This window comes from Polypterus senegalus, chromosome 2, assembly GCF_016835505.1.
Source record: "Polypterus senegalus isolate Bchr_013 chromosome 2, ASM1683550v1, whole genome shotgun sequence".
NCBI lineage: Eukaryota > Metazoa > Chordata > Cladistia > Polypteriformes > Polypteridae > Polypterus > Polypterus senegalus.
In genome coordinates this window covers 55,996,018-56,007,184 of record NC_053155.1, presented here as the reverse complement: position 1 = coordinate 56,007,184, position 11,167 = coordinate 55,996,018, and the positions used below count along the sequence as shown (strand labels likewise).

The following is an 11,167-nucleotide window of genomic DNA, read 5'->3' as shown; positions in this document are numbered from 1 at the left end:
GTATTCAAAGAAAAATCCAGTTTTTCTCTGGATGTGGCCTGGCCATATTTTCACAAACTGGCAAGGAAAGCACTTTATTCCATTTTTTACTTCTCTCCCAGCGGCTCAAATGCTACAAAAAAAGCACAGACTGCTGCCAAGGCCGGTGGAAATCAGTGTGGAAAAGACAGCAAAGCATTCTCACGGCGTGCTCTTCGTCTGCACGTCTATTCAGAATCTCCGCTGTCGAATTTCAGCTGGACAGCCCAAGTCTCATGAGTCATTTGGTAGTATGGCCGGGTTCCAAGGAATCGGCCTACAGTGAATGAGCTGAGCTCACACATTTAGTGGGCAGCAAAAGGTCCTTAACAGTAGCACATACCCGAGTCCTCTCTGTCATTTAGCTGGCCTTGCACCTGGTGCACCTTGGCCTCAATAGCTTTAAAAGTAGACAGATAAAATTCCACAGTTCTCTGCACAAACTTATCCAGTAGTGTGCTAATGTAATGATACAGCGACATCTCAGTCAGGTCAGACATAAGGTGTTTTATTGCTAATCTGCAGAAGACTAGAAATCCAGAATTTCATGCAGTGATGGCTACCATTTATTTTTCAGTTCTGCTTGGTTTTCAACTTGACAAATTTCTAGTTTTATTTTTGGAGGGTGGATCGTGGGATTGATTTTTTACAGTGAAACATACTGAAATGTGTCCTCAACTTGAACGGTTGCAGGTTCAGATTACTCTAAATTAATCGACAATAAACACAGCACTTAAATCCATTAGAATCAATCAATATATACATGGATTAGTACCTTTCTGTTCTGTTTTTTAAGCAAATTACAAAACTGTACACAATAACAAATATGATCAGTCTGCTTTTTCTGTAGTGACTTTTGAACTCCGATTGTCTCAAGAGCACTTTACGATACTGTAACTCCTTAATGAAATCAATCAATCAATCACGCTCTTGAACAAGACAGGGAGCAGTCTGGTGCCATAGCTGAGAATGAATGCAAAGGATGCCAAGCTTCTAAAAAGAAAGTCAGTACAAATAAAGTACACAATGGAAGACTGAATATTAGGAGAAACAAAAAAAAATGCACAGACACACAAGAAATCCTGAAACCTCTCTGGGCCTCCAGGCCCAAAACAGTTGTGCCATCCATAGTGGAAGAGCAGCAGGGCAATTTCCCACCAAGGTGTCTCAGTGGACTTTCCCCTTTGACCCTGTGGCCTTACATCCTCCTTCCAGTTGAACTCTTGTCTTCATTTACTCCCCAACTCCATGTTCAAGGAGCCATTAAGCCCCAGCAAGGGCCTACTTCTGAGCTAATGCCATAATAACTGCGGAGATCATGAATACCCACTGGAATTCCAGGGGCTCTCTTCCTATACCTCTCTTACCAACCTATGGTCCTCTTTTAAAGGGTCAGTTGACCCCCTTCCAGCCAGCTCCCTGAAAAACACAGCAGGGGCTCACATACTCCATGAAGGACCTTATTTGTGCTACCATGCTAACTCCATCTTTTGTCATTCTTCAGATTCTGTGTGAAACAAAAAACAAAAAACACACAAAATAAATCGTTTTATTGCAGCTGGCAGAGTATTTTACAGATATTTGGGCACTGTTAATGTACATTACCAAGACTTTCCAAACAGTATTAAATAAATAAGTTTGTATTTGTATATGGTTGATGCACATTCAGTGTGTTACAATATCTTAATAAAATGTATTCATCAAACAGCTGATCAGGCAGGTGTGCAGTATCCATCATATCTGTCCAAAACAGGAGGTGAACCAACACCTAAAAGATTTAACAAATTGCAAACCCACCAAAGTCTATCACTGAGCTAGTTAACAAGGAGCCCATCTTCAAAAGTCAGTCATGGGCTTGTTAAAGGCAAGTGAGTGGAGGGAGCTTCAAAAGTGGCAACAACACTCAAAACTTCTACACCAGATGCAGAATTATCATCTGATGAAGCAAAAACAGTGCAGTATGAAGATCTGCAGATATCCCAAGACGTGTATACAAAGAATGGCATGGAGTTACTTACCTAATTAGGTACGCCAACAAGTGAGCACTCGACCACTACTGATGGAAGGGCTCACTGCTGTGTTAAGAGTGACACACAGGCTCATGTCAGCTCCACTCCGTTCACATTCAGTTTGGCAGGTAAATTCAGCATCTTGTTCTGCAGATGGTCATTCTTAGTATTGGGTCATGTACCAGTTTCCTGTTAAAAAAAATAGGCACTGTCACATTTCCCAATGAAAATACTTAATGATGATGGGGGCAGAATTAGCAGAGCAAAAAATTCACATACTGACTTGTTGTAAAGGTGGCGTCCTATGCCAGTTCCGTGTTGAAGGTCTCTGCACGCTTCACTACAGTCCATTCTACTGCCAGTGTGGGTCAGTGGAGTTGGCATGGCTATTTGCTGCTTTTCTGCACCAGGCTGTTAACAATGAGAGCAGCTGATGCATCTGAACTCAGCAGTTAACAGGGGTGTCCACATAAAGTTAGCCATATAGTGGATACATAAACATCCATGTTAGCCTTTTTAATCTGATCACTTCAGGCTGGTATTGTCTTGCCATTACAACTTAGCTTATAACTTAATTGTCTGGCAATTATAACTTAAGTAGCAAGTAACAAAACTTAAAGTGACATAATTTTACTACTTCCCTGTATAAGCTGTATACATTATAGTAATACAAATTTAGGTTAAAAGATTTTGTAGCTTGCCAGATTTGTGTTCCACACGTAAAGCTTTATATAGTGCCTATAAAATATTTTATTTCAATATATTATTGAATCACAGTGGATTTAATTGGTCTTTTTTGACATTGATCAACAGAGAATTACTCTCTAATGTTTAAGTGAAAACAGATTTCTGCAAAGCGCTCTAAATGAATTACAAATATAAAACACTACTTAATGTAATATAACTTGCCCTCATTAAAATGACACACCTATATCATCTCCGGAGCAGCAAATCGGTTTTACAAGTCCCACATTTATCTAAATAGAGATCACCTGTTTGGGGTTTCCATTGATTGCAGTCTAAATGCACTTGTGTATCTGGAAAGCTCAATTTGCGGTGAGTCGGTATGGTGGCCTAAAGAAGAAAATGAAGACGAGAGAACACTCAAAGCAACTCCACGAAAAGGTGATTGAAAAGCACAAGTCAGCGGGTGGAGACAAGAAAATATCCAAGGAATGACTAGACTACACAGAAGCCTTTTTGATTTCAGTGTCCTTGAGAAATGGCAGGACCCTCCAGTGATTTTCTATGTCATACAGGCGATGTGTTGCATGAGATAAGGGCAGATGTGCAGTGAAGATTAATAAAAGTTGATATGATCAGGTTGTGTGGCTTAGCAATTTCAACAGGGAGTTCCCCTGTGCCCCTTCTTCCTGTTATTGCTGCTTATGTGTAAATGCATTTAGTGCCACTGCTCCTGTGAGGCTTTATTTCAGTTTTTACTGGAATAAAAAACTGAGATACAGCAGCGCACATACAGTAAGGACTCCATGTGTTACTGAGATAGCCTTATGCACAACTCTAGTCCCGCTTCTCTATCTTTCTGACCCCTGCCAGCTCAACCCCACCCAGCTAATCATGTTTGTCCAGATCCTTACTCTCACACTCCCACGCAGGTGTCCATCCAGGCTGATCAGGCACCTCGCCTCCAGCCATCTTGAATGTAATCCAGTCCTGTCAGCTGCTTGAATCCCTGATCCACCCAGAACTGAGGTATCCTCTAATGAAACATCTAAGAAACATGGCTGTCACCCAAAAAACTCAGCCAGTTTAGCTCTCAGTATGAACAGTGTGATGGCTGGCAGACATTTCTAGAGACCTCTTTAGTCTGAGTGGAAATCAAACATATTCAGTGAGGGAGAGCTATTGGCCCTCTACAAATGTAACTCGACAAAGAACAATTCTCTGGTTTACCCTCATGTCTACTTTAGCTGGTGCACTACCTAAGACACTTATTAAAGTTGTTCATGCAGGAGGTAAGGAGGAGGAGGAGGTCTACAGCACTCATTCAGACACGATGTACTTATGGATTTTGTAAATCACCTTGGATGAAAATGCACACAAGACAAAGAGTAATACAAATCAATTATTAAGATTCGTACTCTGTATTATTTTTTACCAGTTGTGAAGGACGGCTGGCAGCAACCAGGACTCTAGATGGCGACTGCCCTGCAGCTTAGCGGTGCCCTGGATTCCTGCAGGGCACCCTGGGAAATGGAGTTTGGCTTCACAGCCCTGTTGGGTACTGTGGGTGCCACCAGGGGATGCTGCAGGGAGACATGGGGACTTCTGTTTCCAATATAGCCCGGAAGTACTCCCAAGTCATGGGGACAGAAGGACAGAAGTACTTCCGGGCTGAAGAAAATAAAAGTCTCCATCTGACCTGGAAGTGCTGGTGAATCACATGGACGGAAGAACAGAAGCACTTCCGGGTCAAGGACTATATAAAGGACTAAGTGGAGACCCAGCAGGGAGCCGGAGTTGGGAGGGAGTGTGACGGAGCTGCTGGGAGGAGAGAATTGTATAGTTATTATTGATTTATTGTTTATTGTGGTGGTTGTGGTGCTTGTGGGGTACAATATTGAGAAAAGAAGAAATTGAAACAACTTCTTGGTGATTTTACCCTGTGTCCTGCGTATTGTCTGTTGGGAAAAAGGTGGGCAATAGCGCCAATAGTGAAACACCATTTCTGAACTGATATTGCTGTTTTTTACTTGTAATTAGAGTTTTTTTGGGTCAAAGAATTCATATCTAACATTGTTATTTTTCTGAGAGTTATACATTTTTTTGCTTCAGTGCCATCTCTATTTTCATGCACGTCTCTGTTTTAGTAGTTCCATTGTTAAGATGCACGTCCAGTTGTCGGAAGTCATGGTGCTTGACATCATTCACACCATGGGCTAAAAGGACACCTATGACAACCTTTCATCATCACGTTTGCAAATAGTTAAAAAAATGTTTGTGTGGTTTCTGGTTTAGTCTTTATTTGTATTATAGACCCCTTTTTGATTTTGACTTTGATTTTGGATGGTAGATAAAATGGATTCTCAGTGTACTGTTTGCACAACAACAACAGCAGTCTGGAGGAAAATGGAACTGGGAGGTAGCACAGAAAAGTCAGAGTGCATGCAGGGTCAGAATCATAGTCTGAAAACAGACCACTAATTTATAAGACAAAAACTGTACATGTAACTTCAGAGAAACACGAGACATAAGCTATAATCAGAGGACAGAAAAGAAATGTTGTAACCATTAGAATCAAAAACTAAAAATAAGTAACGAGGCAAAGTATTTTCTATCAGTAGTCCATTTTTGGATGAATGAGGTATGTGCGGTGCTAGCTTTTTAAAATGTCTCGCTAACGACGTCATGACATACGACCTCTGAACACCATCTCCCAGCAACACAGTCGTGCATCCTAGCAATCAACCTTCAGCATGGTGGTGTCCATAGAGAAAACATGATAGCACTTCAGAAGAATGTGTATATACAACAATCACATTCCACCGCCTCACAATCCCCAAAAACCGTCTTATGACACGCTGTTAAAATCTTTTTTTCTTGTATTTATTTACATTTCTTTTTCTTTCACCAGCTGATGTCTCTTAGCGGACCTCTGGTATAAAATATGTGCTTCTTTCAGGGGTTATTCTGCTCAGTCAAATGGCAACTCAGTAGAGTAGAAAACTGTTTTTGGGTGTCTAGAATTGTTCAGTGATTTAATTACTCACCAGAGGGCCTCACCGAGTTAGGAAATTTTTGAAATATGCAGTTTCATAAAATTGGTGGAAGTGAGATTTGTACAAGGTATTTGTAGGTCTTACCGGCATTTGTGTGGGTGTTCTCCGGGTGTTGTAGCTTCTTTGAACATTCTAGAGATGGCTGACTTAGCACAGTGCTCATAAGCATTCAGACCTGGGCTTGGTTAAAGCTGGACAGTCAAAGCTGCAGAAACAGAGATGGCCTCCTTGACCCCAAACTGGATTAATCGGATTTGAGAATATTATGTGACAATATGTTACAGCACAAATAAAAAATTAAAAGAGGAAGAGGAATTTTATTAAAAAAAATCTAATCATATTCCTCAAAGCTGCCTTTTCCTCTGAAACTGTCTTCCTGTTCCTTTAATTGTTTTGTTGTTTAATTATCTGAAAAAAGCACATTGCTTTAGAGCCACCAGATGTTACAGGTAAGGCGCTTTTATTAAATTCTGGACTTGATGTCATATCAGATTTGAAGAGCAGTATGACGTCTGAGGAGCTGCCATCTGTGCAGACAGTTGCTGGCCTGGAAGCGGCCTGGGCGCACCAGCGTAAGTGAGTGGGTGGCTGGCTTTTCTATGGATGCCTGTTTCAGTAGAGTGCCTCATCTCCTTTTTAAGAGCACAAATCGAGTGAAAAAGTGTGACCACAAATTCAAGATCCAGCGTGGGGACAATCCTGACTGGGCCCAAGTCCGGTATTCTGCTTCGAATTGTTAGACCTGAATAAGGTTATTATTATTATTATTATTATTATTGAAGTATTAAAGCTATACCAGTAAGAGTTAAGGTGCCTGGTAATAATGTGGTAGGACCCCACTGTATGGCACACCTACACAAACAGAGAGAGCATAACATGAAAATGAGACCACTAGAACTGAACCTGAGACCTAAGGGCTGAGAGGCAATAATTCTAACCACAGGGTCACCAGCATGGAAGGGTGTAAAATGGTGTATTACAACTGGCAGTGTAGAATAAAGACAACATGAATACACTATAGTGTTCTCCAGTTCAGATGGGCTTCCCAAAGTGGCCACTTTAAACAGAACAGCAAATAACAGCCCACCTGGGAAAAAAAAAATGTGGGCACGGGTAAATCAGAATTGTCTCTGAAGCAGCTTTTTTGCTTTCTTGTTCCTTTCAGTGTCATTCAAATTGCAGATGAGTAAATCTTTCCTTAGCTTAGTTAGGAAGCGGGGGGTGCACTGAGTCACATCTCTCAAACGTCACTGTACAATTGATGAGGGTGCTCGAGAGAGACACAAGATGAACGCGTTTCCTGACTGGGCAAATCATTCTGAATTCTCAGAAGCAGGTTAGTACAGGTGGAAAACGCAATTCGGGTCTAAAAATAGAAGCAGCAGCTGCAACCTGCACTTCAAGGGTCCTCCTTTATCTCATGTAGCGTGTATACGAGTTTAAAAAGTACGGCTTCACAAATTGCACACAGACTGCTCCTTCGTATTACTTACTAGGAAATGCACTATATTTAGAAAGTAACACCATGCACTAAGCGCACAATGTATAATGTCTATAAAAAGTATTCACCCACTTGGAAGTATTCACATTTTATTGTTATACAACATGGAATCACTGTACTGTATATTTAATTTGGCTTTTTTGCCATTGATCAACAGGAAACGTCTCTTTTTTGTCACAGTGAAACATCTTTGCAAAGTGGTTTAAATTAATAATAAATATAAAATAACTGGTTACAAAGTATTCACCACCTTTAATATGACACATCACTGGTGTAGCCAATTTGTTTTAGAAGTCACAAAATGAGTTCAATGGAAATCCCCTATCTGTGGATTTAGTTAATTGTAGTATAAATGCACCTTATCAGGAAGGCAGTGTGGTGGCCTAACCTACACAATCAACACTCCAGATAACTTGGTGAAATGGTGACTGAAAAGCACAAGGCAGGAGATGGTGACAAGAAACCACCCAAGTGACCAAATATCCCTTGGAGCCCCGTTAAATCATTCATTAAGAAACTGAAAGAGTATAGCACAGCTGTAAATGTGCCTCGAACAGACCATCCACAAAAACTGACTGATCATGCAAAAAGAACACCAGTGTGAGGGGGCCACCAAGAGACCTCAGATAACTCTGAAGTACTACAAGCTGCAATGGGCAAGATTGTGGAGACTGTGCTGACAACAACCACTGTCTGGGTGCTTCATCAGTCACAGCTTTATGGGACAGTGACAAAGAGAAAGCCACTGTTAGAACAAAGCTCTTATGACAACTCAGTTAGACTTTTCCAGAAGTCATCTGGAAGTAGGTTCTATGGTCTGATGACACCAAAAGTGAACTTTTTGGCCATCTGGCTAAACGCTCTTATTTAATGTAATCCAAAAACTGCACATTATCAAAAGCATTATCATTCCCACCACTAAATGAGGTTGGTGGCAGCATCATGCTGTGAGGATGCTTGTCTGCAGCAGACCCTGGAAGGATTATGAGAGTAGGGGGTAAAGTTAATGTGGTAAAATACAGGGAAATCCTGGGGTAAATCTTGATGTAGTCTGCAAGACATCTGCACCTTGGGAGAAGGTCTGTTTTCCAGCAAGACAACAATCACAAGCATGAAGTCAAAGCTGCAGAGGGATGCCTTAAAACATCAGTGTGAGTACTGGAGTAGTTGAGTCAGTGACAAGATCTCATTCCAAATGAGAAACCATCACTGTACTCGATAAAGGCAATTCACTCAACGGAGTGACGGAGCATGAGGAGTTTTGCAAAGAAGAATGGAGGAAAAGTGTAGTGTCCAAATGTGTAAAGCTGACCGAGACCTGTCCGCTCAGAATGAAGGCTTTCATTGACACCAGAGGTGCATCTACTAAATACCAATCAGCCTAATACACCATTTTGAAGGCAGTCTGCAGTGAGGACAGGAGCAGGACCATTCAAGACCCTGACAAAATAAGCAGGTAGTTGGACACTCTGACCTGTGTAATGTCTGGAGTGCTCCAAACGTTATTTACAGGCAGGAGCGCCAATGTGGAGCAAATGTGTTATGTCCCTCTAACAGGACTGTCTGATCCTCTATCAAAATGGAAACCTCGGACCTTCAGAGTAAAATGAAGGCTCAGGGTTGCACAAACACCAAAGACCTCTGAGTTAGACTCTAAATGAATCTGAGAAATGAGTTTAAAACCAGGAGTTTCTGTGATTATAGAGAAAGGGAGAGATAGCAGGATGTGAAGGGAAAGAGAGAAAAGGCAGTAGGTCTAGTGATGACTGAGTGATACTTTAATAAGGAAGAGAACCATTTATCGCAGCTGATAGCTCTAAGTAGTATAATCATTAATTGTTACATGTTTCATATAGAGCCTTTGGTGAGAAATACAAATCTAAATTGAAAAAGAAGAAAAACTTACTAAACCGTTAATAATACAGTATGTACATACAATATTTTATATAGCACTTTTCATCAGGAAAACTATAACATAGTAATAGGTGGTATAATTATATAGTGTGGTGCTTCATTGCTATTCATTTTATTAAGTGTTTTTCTAAGTAAATGTGCAAATCTGAAGAGATAAGCTCTCAAAGTTTAGCCTGAATCTAATATATAATAAAACACTAGGATCTGTGTGTGTGTGTGTGTGTGTTCAGTCCCTGTAAGTAATCTGATTGGTCAGTTCGGGTTTGGTGACACGCTCAAGCGAGAGACACATGAGGAAAAGTAAAAGGCATTGAAGATGATACAAGGTACTGCAAATTGGGTAGTGCATGCTGTGAGTCGCCTTCAAAGATAGGAATTTTAAAAGTGGACACGAGGAAAGCAGGTCACCTCAAAATGAAAAAGTCTGAGAGGCAGGCTTTACAGGAATGTGCTCAACAGTAAGTGCGTCAGTAAAGAGAGGTTCAGACACACACGGATACTGAGGAAATGTGCTAAAGGTACATGTAGGGCAAGAAAGAGTAAATACAGCATTTTAAAATGTATCCTATTACCTGTTTTCAACAGGTCAGATGGTTAGTGTTTAGTAAAATATATTTATTTTATACTGAAACTTTCATGGGGAAAACCATTACATGGTAGAGACACCTAGAACATAGTTTTTATAAAATGTGAGCAGACCCCATAACCCAAATTAAACGTCCAGGAGGTTATAGTCCTCAAAGTTGGTGTAGTTATTATTAAATAATAACTCAATGAAGGGCAGAAATCATCAGGTGGACTGAAGTTACAAAATAAAGACCAAGCAAGACCTCGGCTGCCCCACTGGACCAAGAAAAATAGCATTTGCACATCTGTCTGTTTGCTTGCATGTCCTATGCACTTTCTGACCTATGAATAAGCCACATTCAGTTCACTTTCACAACTTCTGTAGCCCTTCAACTCCCAGGCCTCTCTTCATCTCAGCATTCAACTTCTTGTACCCTATTACAAAAAAATCAACTGACTGATTGCTGGGAGGAGCTTCTGAACTTTAGCCAGGACCTGCTTCTGTGAGCACCTGGTCAGATTTAGCCACTGAAATCCCTGGGGTTGTCCTTCTAGCACTACCCCTAGTGGTCTAGGGTAACCCTGCAATTCTGGACCTCAACTCTCCCTTACAGCTACACTCAAGATGTCTGCCCATTTAACAGGGAATAGGCAATTACTCTGTGGTGGGCTGGCACCCTGCCCGGGGCTTGTTTCCCGCCTTGCGCCCTGTGTTGGCTGAGTTTGGCTCCAGCAGGCCCCCGTGACCCTGTAGTTAGGATATAGCGGGTTGGATAATGGATGGATGGATAGGTAATTACTTCTCACAAATGAAGAAACTCTGTGTGTCCAAATCCCTCAATGTCCTTCAATTTCCAACTACCTTACATTAGCCATGTTTGTTATCTAGGCCAGAGTTACATGTTTTACTATCACAAATGGCTCTCATGGCATTTTCACTCACACATATCATTTGTGTGTTAATTTAAAGACTAAATTGAGGTCTGATTCATTATATAGCTTTTAATGAAAACAAGTAATGAAAGAGACTAAACAAGAAATAATTTTCTTTACAGCAACATTCAAAATGTTTATACTGCTGAATAATGAGAAATGTGCTCATCAGAACAACTGGACAGTTCCACAGACACTTATTCTTTTATTAAGGTGGATTTGCACAGCAAAATCCCAGCTGTTACCTTAAAATAAATTCTACGACACAATCATAGAGTCACAGTTGGATGCTAGTTAAGTATACATTTTTTTCACCGACATTAAAATGTTTTGCTTCACACAAAGAGTTACAGATACATGTAATATATTACCAAATAGTGTGGTGCAGAGTAGGAATTTAGAGTCCTTCAGATCTCGACTTGAAGAGGATGAACAAGCTTGTTAGGCTAAATGGCCTGTTCTTCTCTCAAATGTTCTAATGTTAT

The 11,167-nt window shown here is 40.8% G+C and overlaps 1 long non-coding RNA gene across 2 annotated transcripts; it reads right to left on the bottom strand.

Moving 5' to 3' along the window:
* Positions 1-957: 957 nt before the first annotated feature.
* Positions 958-2,496, bottom strand: LOC120524212. Of its 2 annotated transcripts, none has more exons than XR_005632769.1 (3): positions 2,307-2,496; positions 2,037-2,216; positions 958-1,525 (listed from the first exon to the last, which is right to left on the bottom strand). It is a non-coding gene; the product is annotated as an uncharacterized LOC120524212 (long non-coding RNA). The 2 variants fall into 2 exon arrangements; XR_005632770.1 differs by having other exon boundaries at positions 2,311-2,496.
* Between the last annotated feature and the right edge of the window lie 8,671 nt (positions 2,497-11,167).